Raw genomic sequence first — 13,085 nt, forward strand, 5'->3', positions numbered from 1 at the left:
CTTAGGAATAAATCTTACCAAGGATGTAAAAGACCTATACAAAGAAAACTACAAAGCTCTACTACAAGAAATTCAAAAGGACATACTTAAGTGGAAAAACATACCCTGCTCATGGATAGGAAGACTTAACAGAGTAAAAATGTCTATTCTACCAAAAGCCATCTATACATTTAACACACTTCCGATCCAAATTCCAATGTCATATTTTAAGGGGATAGAGAAACAAATCACCAATTTCATATGGAAGGGAAAGAAGCCCCGGATAAGCAAAGCACTACTGAAAAAGAAGAAGAAAGTGGGAGGCCTCACCTTACCTGACTTCAGAACCTATTATACAGCCACAGTAGTCAAAACAGCCTGGTATTGGTACAACAACAGACACATAGACCAATGGAACAGAATTGAGAACCCAGACATAGATCCATCCACGTATGAGCAGCTGATATTTGACAAAGGACCAGTGTCAATTAACTGGGGAAAAGATAGCCTTTTTAACAAATGGTGCTGGCATAACTGGATATCCATTTGCAAAAAAATGAAACAGGACCCATACCTCACACCATGCACAAAAACGAACTCCAAGTGGATCAAAGACCTAAACATAAAGACTAAAACGATAAAGATCATGGAAGAAAAAATTGGGACAACCCTAGGAGCCCTAATACAAGGTATAAACAGAATACAAAACATTACCAAAAATGATGAAGAGAAACCCGATAACTGGGAGCTCCTAAAAATCAAACACCTATGCTCATCTAAAGACTTCTCCAAAAGAGTAAAAAGACCACCTACAGACTGGGAAAGAATTTTCAGCTATGACATCTCCGACCAGCGCCTGATCTCTAAAATCTACATGATTCTGTCAAAACTCAACCACAAAAAGACAAACAACCCAATCAAGAAGTGGGCAAAGGATATGAACACACATTTCACTAAAGAAGATATTCAGGCAGCCAACAGATACATGAGAAAATGCTCTCGATCATTAGCCATTAGAGAAATGCAAATTAAAACTACGATGAGATTCCATCTCACACCAGCAAGGCTGGCATTAATCCAAAAAACACAAAATAATAAATGTTGGAGGGCTGCGGAGAGATTGGAACTCTTATACACTGCTGGTGGGAATGTAAAATGGTACAACCACTTTGGAAATCTATCTGGCGTTATCTTAAACAGTTAGAAATAGAACTACCATACAACCCAGAAATCCCACTCCTAGGAATATACCCTAGAGATACAAGAGCCTTCATACAAACAGATACATGCACACCCATGTTTATTGCAGCTCTGTTTACAAGAGCAAAAAGTTGGAAGCAACCAAGGTGTCCATCAACGGATGAATGGGTAAATAAATTGTGGTATATTCACACAATGGAATACTACGCATCGATAAAGAACAGTAACGAATCTCTGAAACATTTCATAACATGGAGGAACCTGGAAGGCATTATGCTGAGTGAAATTAGTCCGAGGCAAAAGGACAAATATTGTATAAGACCACTATTATAAGATCTTGAGAAATAGTAAACCTGAGAAGAACACATACTTTTGTGGTTACGAGGGGGGGAGGGAGGGAGGGTGGGAGAGGGTTTTTTTATCGATTAATCAGTAGATAAGAACTGCTTTAGGTGAAGGGAAAGACAACACTCAATACATGGAAGGTCAGCTCAATTGGACTGGACCAAAAGCAAAGAAGTTTCCGGAATAAACTGAATGCTTCAAAGGTCAGCGGAGCAAGGGCGGGGGTTTGGGGACTATGGCTTAAGGGGACTTCTAAGTCAATTAGCATAATAAACTCTATTATGAAAACATTCCGCATCCCACTTTGAAGTGTGGCGTCTGGGGTCTTAAATGCTAACAAGCGGCCATCTAAGATGCATCAATTGGTCTCAACCCACCTGGAACAAAGGAAAATGAAGAACACCAAGGCCACACGACAACTAAGAGCCCAAGAGACAGAAAGGGCCACATGAACCAGAGACCTACATCATCCTGAGACCAGAAGAACTAGTTGGTGCCCGGCCATAATCGATGACTGCCCTGACAGGGAGCACAGCAGAGGATCCCTGAGGGAACAGGAGATCAGTTGGATGCAGACCCCAAATTCTCATAAAAAGACCAAACTTAATGGTCTGACTGAGACTGGAGGAATCCCGGCGGCCATGCTCCCCAGACCTTCAGTTGACACAGGACAGGAACCATCCCTGAAGACAACTCATCAGAAATGAAAGGGACTGGTCAGCGGGTGGGAGAGAGACGCTGATGAAGAGTGAGTTAATTATATCAGGTGGACACTTGAGATTGTGTTGGCAACTCTTGTCTGGAGGGGGGATGGGAGGATAGAGAGAGAGGGAAGCCGGCAAAATTGTCAAGAAGGGAGAGACTGAAAGGGCTGACTCAAGAGGGGGAGAGCAAGTGGGAGTAGGGAGTGAGATGTATGTAAACTTATATGTGACAGACTGATTGGATTTGTAAACGTTCACTTGAAGCTTAATAAACGTTATTAAAAAAAAAAAAAAGTCTGTGCAGCTTTGCAATTTTGGGAGCATTTGTTTCACTCTGTATAAGATCAGACATATTCCTGGTCTGGACTGGTTTGAAGGTTCAGTAAATCTCTGCTTTACCTTCAACAAAGCATATGTTGTACTCTTTGATGTTTATATTGTGTCAGAAGTGGGATTTTGATGACGCATTGCCTTTCCGGTCTCTGGACACCAATAACATGGGCTTCTGGTCAACCAGTGATGTTGCTTTGGCTTGCCACCTCCTCAGATTCCAGGGGGTGTCCTCAGGTAATCCCTCTCAAAATCAAGGCTCTGCACCCTTGTGTTGAATCTATTCAAGACTTATCATTGGATTTCCTTTCTCCTGTACTTTAATATTCAGTTCATTCTGAACGTTTTGACAATTTCATTGTGAAATTAAGCATGGTGAATCTGTTACATAGCAACAAACCCCTGATAAAACTCTGGTCTAATCCTGGGAAAGCTAGAAGTTCAGCTCACTAAGCTTGGACGAGCTCTTTCTTTTCAAGTGCACATTTAAGGACCCCAAATGGGGTATTTGTTTGAGCTCATGATCCACAAGAATCTCTAAGGAGATGATAGTCAATTCCAACTTGCAGGAGGAGGTGACTGTTCCTGCCTGCTTTGTAAGGTGAATGGCTACTTTGAGGATCTTTTGAACTTTCTACTTTTGCTTTCTCTGACTTTTTTTTTTTTTTTTTTGCTAGCACTTGTATGTTAATAGTTCTAGCAAGAATGCCTCTTTTGATTAGTTTGTTTGTTTGTAAGGTCCTTGTTGAAAGTTATTAGTCTGGATTTCCCCCCTAGTGGGACACTGGTTTGGTGTTCATGTTCAAAAATACTACAAGCTAAATACCTGTTAAAAAACCTGTTGCTGTCGAGTCGATTCCAACTCATAGCGACCCTATAGGACACGGTAGAAGTGCCCCCATAGAGTTTCCAAGGAGCGCCTGGTGGATTTGAACCACCAACCTTTTGGTTAGTAGCCGTAGCACTTAACCATTATGCCACTAGGGTTTCCAAAGCTTAATACACTTGAAGTAAATTTGAATATCACTGTTCACTTTGATAAAACGAGTTTTATCTAAAATCTGGTTTTCTGTTGAATTGGATAGACCTTACCCAAGAATTGCAGCATATGTTTTAATAAGTTTACTTGTTTTGTCTTGTAGTTTACAAGTCTGATTTTTTAGCTGACCTTAAAAACCTTTTGCTGCCAAGTCGATTCCAACTGATATAGATAGGTAAATTTATGAATATTTTGTCTTTTTTGTGGCTTTTTTTTTTTTTTTGGTCTTGTCTCAAGAAGCTGTGACTAGTAGTTGTTATTTTTTTTTTTCCGTATGAGGCAGCATTTTAATATTAAAAGAACTAATTATTATGCCTGAGCTTCTAATAGCTACTTTAAGAAACTTTGACATAAATTAATAGATTTGTAACAAGCACCAAAAAAAAGACAAACTATTCTAACCAGTTTCTCTAAAGCATGCTATAAAGCAGTCAGAAAGACAGTTATGAAAATAATCTCCTACTTCCAGATGGTATTATAAATTAGATTTCAATATTTCTTCAAAGAACACACTCTAATATGTTTAATAATAAATACACATTTATAAAAGTTTAATTGTACAAATACTTCCAGGATTAATGAACATGAATTTGTTCTAACAAAGATTTTTATGTTCTGTACTATATCAGTTTTAAAGGCAAAACCTTCCTGAGTAACTTAAGCTAAGTGTTATATGAAATATGTTTTCTTTAAGAAAAGAGATAATTTTGAAGACCTTTAAATAACTTACGGATGTTAAATTGACTTAATATACAAGTTGATACTCTTGCTTGTTATGCCAAAGGAAAAGATAGATAGATAGATTAGATAGATAGATAGATAGATGATAGATAGATAGATAGATAGATAGATAGATAGATAGATAGATAGATAGATAGATGATAGATAGATAGATAGATATGCCTGCTGATAAATATATTCATTATTGCCATTTAAAAGATTATACAAAAAAAAAAGTTTAAAGGCGTATAAAAAAAGGAATTTATTTAATATACTCAGTTTTTATCTACCTGGCTAAAATTCGATTAGTTCATTTATAATATTTTTAAGAACTTTTAATATCAAATACTGTATGAAGCTCAGAATTGGGTTTCTCACTGGTAAAATCAAACTTTCTTTGATTACTGAGTTGAAGAGTTATTCTTTTGTGTATTCTGGCTCAAAACAAGGATTTGGTCTCTCATTAGAATAAGACTCCTAAAAAAAAAAAAAGACTCCTAGGTTGAAAAAAAGCTGCATGGGAAGAAATGGCATCCTGAAACTTGAGATGGGGACATATGGGCAGATAATCAGGGAGCCATTTCACTCCCATCTGAAGAGATTACTCCATCTTTGTCTGCTTAACCACCCTCTGCAGCAAAACTGTTACTCCATTACCCCCATTTGATGAGATTAGCCCAGCTGTGTCTGAAGAGCCTTTGTCTGAGTCATTGCCTTGGGCATCACCTGAGGCAGATGCCTTACAATACTATGCTGATTGTTCTGAAAACACCTGGGCCACAACCTATTTTGGCTTCTAGACCTATAAGTAAACTTAAGTACCAAAGAGCCCCCAAAAGTGAATTACATAGTGTGACCCAGGAGAATGTATGCTACACTCCAAAAGAACTGCTAATCTTTTTTAATATATACAAACAGAAGCCTGGGGAATACGTATGGAAATTGCTATTAATGATGTGGAAAAATGGTGCAAGGAACATAAACATGGATCAGTCTGAGTTTGATATGGATCCACTAAGCACAGATTCTTCATTCAGTGTTTCAGCTCCAGAGGTTAGGAAAGGATCTAATAATTTATTTTGTTGGGTCACTGAAGCATGAATTATGTGGTGGCCTACAGTAAATCAAGTTGAAGTACCAGACCTGCTTTGGTATACAGTAGAAGAAAGTACCCAACAGCTTAGAGAAACTGGCCTGTTAGAGTAGATTTATCAAGTTATACCCAGAGACTCACAGACGAGTGCCCAGAGGACTAGGAGTTTCTCCAGGCAGGAACCTGGGTCCAAAGGATGTACTCTACTCCTGGTGCTTCTTACTTGGTGGAATGAAGTCCCCACTTTCAGCTTGATTCCCTTTCCTTTCATCTCTTGTAAGATAAAAGGTGGTGCAGGCCATCCCCAACAGAAACTCACTTTACTTTGAGTCAGGGATGTGACCTTAGTAAGACTGTTACAATCCCACCCTAATCCTCTTTAACATCATGAAATGGATGTTAAACAACCACAGAATACTGTGAATCATAACCTGACCAAGTTGATGCATATTTTTGGGGAACACAATTTGAGCCATGATATCACCAAAGGGATCCAATAGTTAAGCATCCAAATAGGGTTTGCTCTGATAAGGCCTCTTTAGCACTGAGGGCCAAAGCGATAGACAAGATAAGGTTCTTTTAAAGCAAAGAAGGGCTTAATGCTAGAGCCTGTAGAAGGAAACTTAGCTTGATGCCACAGTTCAGGGTACATTGCAAGTGGAGCTGTGTAACCAACTAAGTTTTTAGATACCTGAATCTATAAACAATGCCCGTGGAAGCTGCAGTCAAGAAATCAAATGACTCATTGCATTGGGCAAATTGACTTCAAAAGACCTCTTTAAAGTGTTAAAGAGCAAAAATGTTAATTTGGCGACTAAGGTGATCCTGACTCAAATCATGGTATTTTCAATCACCTCGTATACATGCTGGACAATGAATAAGGAAGACCAAAAAAGAATTGATACCTTTGAATTACAGTGTCGGCAAAAAATTTTTAATACACCATGGACCGCCTGAAGAACAAATGTTTCTTAGAAGAATTACAGCTAGAATGCTCCTTAGAAGTGAGGATGGTGAGGCTTTGTCTTACATACTTTGGACATGTTTTTAGGAGAGACCAGTCCCTGGAAAAGGACATCTTGCTTGCTAGAGGGTCAGTAAAAAAGAAGAAAACCCTCAAGGATGTGGATTGATAAAGTGGTGCAACAATGGGCTCAAACATAACAATGGTTGTGAGGATGGCACAGGACTGGGCAGGAATTTTTTTCTGATGTATATAAGTTCACTGTGAATCAGAACTGCCTCCACGGCATCTGACAAAACATAGCATCATGCTTCCCTATGTGAAATTCTATTCCACTTTAATTTATGACATCAGAAGATAGCTCAGCTTCCCAAATTCTGTATCTACTTTATCACAAAATCCTGTAATTCTTTTTGAGAGCAGAGTAGATGCTCTTTTGATGTAATCAGACCTTAAGTGCAGTCAGAATCTGGTTTCGATCTCAGGGCTGAAAGGCAAAGATTCACATAGAGAAAGGGAATCTGTTACAAAGGTAGCACCAGCAAAGCCCTAAGGCGTATGTCTAGATGTGTGAGAGCTTCGGATGGGCCCTCTGTGGCACGTGGAAATGTCTTTCTGTGGTGATGCATATATGTCTTCACTATTGGCAAAACCATTTTGTCATTCAGGTACATGCTGTACATTCAGAATTTAGAATGTGAGTCATACTCCACCACGCATAGTGCCAGGCAGCTAATAGCTCCTTTTCTTTTTCAGGCTTAACAGATTCATTGAATTTTCTGTTTACTGAAGTTCTAAAGGTTACAAAGAAAAAAGAAAAAAAATAAAGAAATAAACGTTAAAATTTTTGGTTCTAAATTCTGTATTACATATTGCAGTGCTCAGCTTAAATGGATTCAGTTTTGGTCCTAGTACTTTATTTCTCAGGTTTGTTTCTCCTTTTACTCTGGACACAGTGGATGAAAAAAGGAAGTGCCCACCTGGGCCTCCTTCCTTAATTCTTGCAATGTATTTCAGATAAATGCTAAGGATAACAGCAAATCCCTATATGTGGTAAGTCTGCTTTATTCTTGCAACTAGTTTGCAGTAGTTAAGTAAGGCTCTTTACATCTTTAATTAATTTTCATTCTTCAGGCCAAATTTTAAAGGACATAATTTTAAAATAACATATTGGTTTTTACAATTACAGAAGAAGCAGAGAGATACTTTCAGATATAAAGTACAGTATACATGCATGAGTCATTTTTTTTTTAGTGTTAAAATCAATTGAAAGTGAAAAAAGTAGTGATTAGTCATTTCTATTAGAACTTCAGTTCCTTTTTCTAAGATTATGCTGTGATAAAGGGACATTGATATTCACAGATAATGTTCATGTGTGCGGTCCCCACAGAGAAGCGTCCCTAGGTAGCCACATGTGGTTAAGTCAAACCTTGGGTCTTCCAGAGGACAATGAAAGGTGTGAGAGCTGGACCTCAACGGGACTGCCTTGTTTCTTCAGGTTTTGCAAGTTTCCCACTTTCGACAAGGGGTAGTCATACCACTTTTCTATTGCTTTTATTTTAGTGCAAAATATCTGTCTTCCTTCTCTGATAGGTTTCTGCCTTACACAGATTCCAGCTTTAGCGAGTTTTTCTGTATTTGATGAACAAGTGAGGGAGTACACATTGCTGTCCAGTCAATTCCTACATGTAGCGACCCTATAGGACAGATTAGAACTGCCCCATAATGTTTCCAAGGGGCACCTGTTGGATTCAAATTGCTGACATTTTGGTTAGCAGCTGAGCTCTTAACCACTGTGCCAGCAGGGCTCCAATGAGTTTAATTTTCTTTCATCACTGAACTCAGAAAAGCTGGTGTCTCAACCCAGATGACCCCCTTGATCACCAGTGTTGATTGGTTGCCCAGTCACTGCAACTTGAAATTCCTTCTTGGCCTTGGTGTTAGACAGACCAGGGTAGAAATCTTAGCTCTGCCACATATCTACTCCATGACATCTGTGCAGATTTCTTACTAGCTTCATAAGTTAATTCTTACAGTATTAAAATCCAGTTGCTGTACAGTCAGTTCCAACTCATGGCGACACCACATGTTTCAGAGTAGAGCTGTGCTCCATAGGGTTTTCAGTGACTGTAATCTTATTCCTTACCTCCCAGATTCATTACCTGTATATATCATTCATTCCAGAAATACTGAATAGCTCTTTTCTGCCAGGCACTATACTGGGTGCTAGGGATACAGTGATGAGCATAAATAGATATGACCCTTGATACAGGGTACAGACAGGGAACAGACTGGGAAAACTGATATTTATTAATTCACCACAGAAATAAACAATGATAACAAGGAATTACATAAAGGATTATATTGCACTGAGAACTGGTAATCAGGACAACCTGCTAAGGAGAAAACAGAAATGGAACATCAAAAAGATGTGTATGGAAATGCTCATAACAGCATTATTCTTAAGACCCTCAAGCTAGAAGCAACCCAAATGCCCATAACAATATAATGGAAAAAATAAATTGTCGAATAATTATGAAATGTAACTCTACACCAAAAGTATAACCTAATACTGCCATTTACAACAACATGCATGAATCTTGTAAACATACTAGTAAGTGAAAATGCTAGATACTAAAAACTGCATACTGTATAATTCCATTTATATAAAGTTCACAAAGAAGCAAAACACATTTTGGCGTCGTAGTGGATATAATTGGGGAGGGATTCAAATAAGTGGGGGGGAGATTTGGGGGTTTTCAAGTCTTGGCAAAATTCTTTTTCTTGACTTCTGTGTTCATTATATAGAACGTTCACTTTTTGATAATTCATTGAGCTATACTTTTAGGACAAGTACAACTTTATGCATATTATGATTTTATGAAAAAGGGCATTGAAAAAAAAAAACAGTTCAAATGCACAACCCTGGCCAAGCTGAAGTTTGCATTACCCTGTGACTGTGGAGGCTTCACTTTGATGCCCTCCTGCCATCCATTTGGACAGTGATGGGAAATCTCTTCAATATGGAAAATCACCGAACCGGGAGTGGGGAATCCGGATTCTGGGGAAAGGCCTTGTACTGATCTTTGGTGACACTCCATCTCACTGAGTCACCAATTGTTTATTCTTAAAAATAAGCAAAGATCAGACTATTGGATCTGAGATCCCTTCTGTCTCTAAAATATCTACAGTTCCCTCATTCTGTAAAATGAGAAGGGCCAGGCAGGAACCTCAGCAGAAGGAAAGAGGAGCAGAGCAGAGACACCCATCTGTCCGGAATAAAATGATTGCACTAGAGAGACCAGTGGAGGTTACGTCACCCAAGAAAGGTAATGTGATTGTTTTACAATCCAGAGCTCTGTGAGTCAAGCAGCTAAATCCCTGCTTCACTTTGTCCTGGATAAAGGACCCCAGGAAACCAGGGCTCACACCAGTTCTAAAGGTTACAAATTCAAACATTTCTGACCTCCGATTTTAATCAGCTAGTGCTGCAACTATTAACTCAGTTATTGTTTATTTTGAAAGTCACTGCTTAGGATGAATCACGAAATACTGCATCATAGTTCACACTCAGTAAATGGTGACCTGCTGGAACTGAATGTTCAGTGTTCCGTGCTCAGACTGTGTGTCCTTGGACAAGGCACAGAATGTCCTCATCTCTAAAGGGGAATCATTTTAGCACAGGCATAGGTCATAGAGAAAATCAAAAGAGATATTATGGGTGTGAAAATCCTCTCTAAATTGCTAGTCTGTATTGTAAACCTGAGATGTAAGATATTTTGAATCGACAAAGTGATTTTCCCCTAATAGAAGTTCTTAAAACAACTACACTGATAAGTATCAAGCAAATGTGATAGTATCTTCACAAAAGACATCTTTGTACAAGCATTGCCATGAGTGCTATAGTAACGTATATCAATCCAGTTGTATTTAGATCTTCATGACCACTAAGTGTCATCCCCCATTTAGTTCTGTGGTATGTGCACATTGTGTTGATTCCATGCTGTGTGTCTGATTAATGAATTTCCTGCTCCCATTTGACACCAAAGCACACAGCTGCTGTTCCTCCTATCATCTCCCTTCTTTGCTCTGCAATAGGTTCATTCCAGTTTTTCTGACAAGGACAGACCAAAAAAGCAACAGAAGCATCTGTGTGAGGAGGTAACTGATAGGTGGGGAAACCATAGACTCTTAATCCCTTCCCACTAAATTCCTCTGAGACTGGCTCTTCCCTCTGTTATGCTGAGCACACTTCATCTCTACAGTGATGGAGGGGGATACACCGTATCTTGGGCACCTATGGCCCTGTTATCTCTGGAGTCAGATATGGGCTTCTATTCAGTGTGGGGAGTCCTCGGGTGGTGCAAAAGGCTCGCCTGCTAACTGAAAGGTTGGAAGTATGAGTCCACATAAAGATGCCTAGGAAGAAATTCGTGGTGATCTACTTACAAAAAATCAGGTGTTGAAAAGTCTATGGAGCCCACTTCTACTCTGACACATATGGTATTACCATGAGTTGTAATTGACTCTAGGGCAACTGTTTGTATTTTATTCATTTCATGTGAAGCCTGTAGTTTTGTGAACAGAGTTAGTGGAGAGTATATTCAGAGTAACAAATGTTCTGGGATTTTCTCTTGTACTCAGTTTATTCTTGAGTTAGCTGCGACATAAGAGATGGTGCTCCACACGGGCATCAGGGGGTCTCACTCAAATCCCGGTTCTGCCACATAGGAGCCGTGTGATACTAGAAGGCTATTATCTCAGTGTCTTCATTTTCATTTGAAAAATTAAAAAAAAAAATTCTACCTTCCACTGGTTTGGGGAGAGGGTGGACTTTAATGGTAAAATCTATGTACTAATAGACATAAATTCCTGGATACATGTTTGGTCATTCGAGATACATGAATTATGCTAGGAGGTACTGTATTTTATGTTCAGATAGGACAGTACTACTATATACATTAAAAAGTTCAAAAGTCTTCCATTTTCAAGGTCAAAGTCTTCTAATATTTCAAAACCCTTTGCAGGGCATGTTTATACACAAGGCTTAGAAGACACTGACTCCCCTCAGTACCTACATTTCCAACTTGTCGGCAGTCTGAGAATCCAGAATGTTGTGCAATATTTTTTTATCTAATCCTTTACTTCAATATTTCTCAATCCTGGCTGCACATTGGAATCTCAAGTGGTGTTTTGTTGATTTTTTTTTTTTTTTTCTTACCACTACCTGGGCTCAACCCTATACCTGTTGAATCCAAATCTCCAGGGTAGGGCCTTGTCTTTGGAAAGAAAGAGAGCAAGATTAAATGACACTTTACTTTTATCTGCATCAGCGAGCCAGAGTCCACTCAGAAAGAATTACAGCAAATCTATCTGATTGGTCACTTTAATAATAAGAATCACAAGTTAAGCAGCAGGGAGTATTTGAAATCTTTGGGTGGGAAGCCTGTGGTTGACTGAGTGAGAAGAGAAGGCTCCAATGGATCCGGTTGTGGTCCTGGTGCTCTGTCTCTCCAGTTCGCTTCTCTTTTCACTCTGGAAACAGAGCTATGGGAAAGGGAAGCTCCCGCCTGGCCCCATTCCTCTCCCAATTATTGGCAATATCCTACAGTTAGATACGAAGGACATCAGCAATTCCATGTGCAACGTAAGTATGCTTTATGCTTAGCCAGTGCCTTGCAGGGGATAAAGAAATTAACCCCTACTTTAAAATATAACGTGTCCTAGGATTGCTATGAGTCGGAATCCACTCAACAGGAATGTTTTTTTTTTTTTTCTTTTCTTCTTTAGAAGCAAAGTATTAAAATAGATCATCTTAAAGCAAAATAGCCCCTGTGGATTTTGTTGCTTTTTTTTTTTTTTTTTTTTTTGTGGTCTGTTATCCTCAGAAATAAAGGAATGAAGTAATGCATTACAAGAGAAAAGAAAAATTTGGTCCAGTCCTTGTAGCACAAAATCAAAACAATGAAGTGGAGAAGTGGCAAAAGGAAGCAGCAATGCTGCCCTTCATTGTCTCACAGCCGACTGCTGTGATTTTTTGGCTGAACATAAACAGTGTTGGAAGTGCTTTGTGATTAGAAAGTCCATTCAGGAGTCATCTATGGTATAAACTGTGTGTTTTGTTCAGATTAGCAGTGAAAATTAAGCTTTTCCTAAGAAGGCAATTATGACTGATATCAAGGGAACAGGGATGGTCTGATGACCAGCCTGGGTGAATGAAAGAAAGCAGCAATCAGGGAGGCCTTGCTGGTGACAGCATCCTTTTGGATTCTGCACAGAGCTGCTGTCTGTGACATGGAAACACTGCAGGATGGAAGAAACGATTCTTCTAGGAGATGTGGCCTGTACTGGCACTGTCTCTGTGGTGCCCATTCTCTTTCTGTGTGAACAATACCTGTGGCTATCAAACTGGGCTGGCCTTGGAATCACATGGACTGGTTTTCAAAACTAGACATTTCTAATATTTACCACAGTGCTACTGAATAGAATCCCCATGGGAAGAGATGTATAAATCAGTCAGCTGGATATTGGGCCAAAGGTAGGCGTTATGGATAAAGTGTTTCCATGTACCAGAAATCGACCAAGCAACGTTACAAATTTGGGTCTTCTAATTGGCTGAAGGAAACCCTGGTGGTGTAGTGGTTAAGTACTATGGCTGCTAACCAATGGGTCGGCAGTTCGAATCTGCCAGGTGCTCCTTGGAAACTCTAT

At 39.2% G+C, this 13,085-nt stretch overlaps 1 pseudogene; it reads left to right on the forward strand.

The window, feature by feature from the left end:
* The first annotated feature begins 11,849 nt into the window (after nt 1-11,849).
* The window catches only part of LOC104845450 (cytochrome P450 2C19-like), a 38,622-nt pseudogene continuing 37,386 nt past the window's right edge, over nt 11,850-13,085 (forward strand).

Source organism: Loxodonta africana, chromosome 16 (genome assembly GCF_030014295.1).
Source record: "Loxodonta africana isolate mLoxAfr1 chromosome 16, mLoxAfr1.hap2, whole genome shotgun sequence".
Lineage (NCBI taxonomy): Eukaryota > Metazoa > Chordata > Mammalia > Proboscidea > Elephantidae > Loxodonta > Loxodonta africana.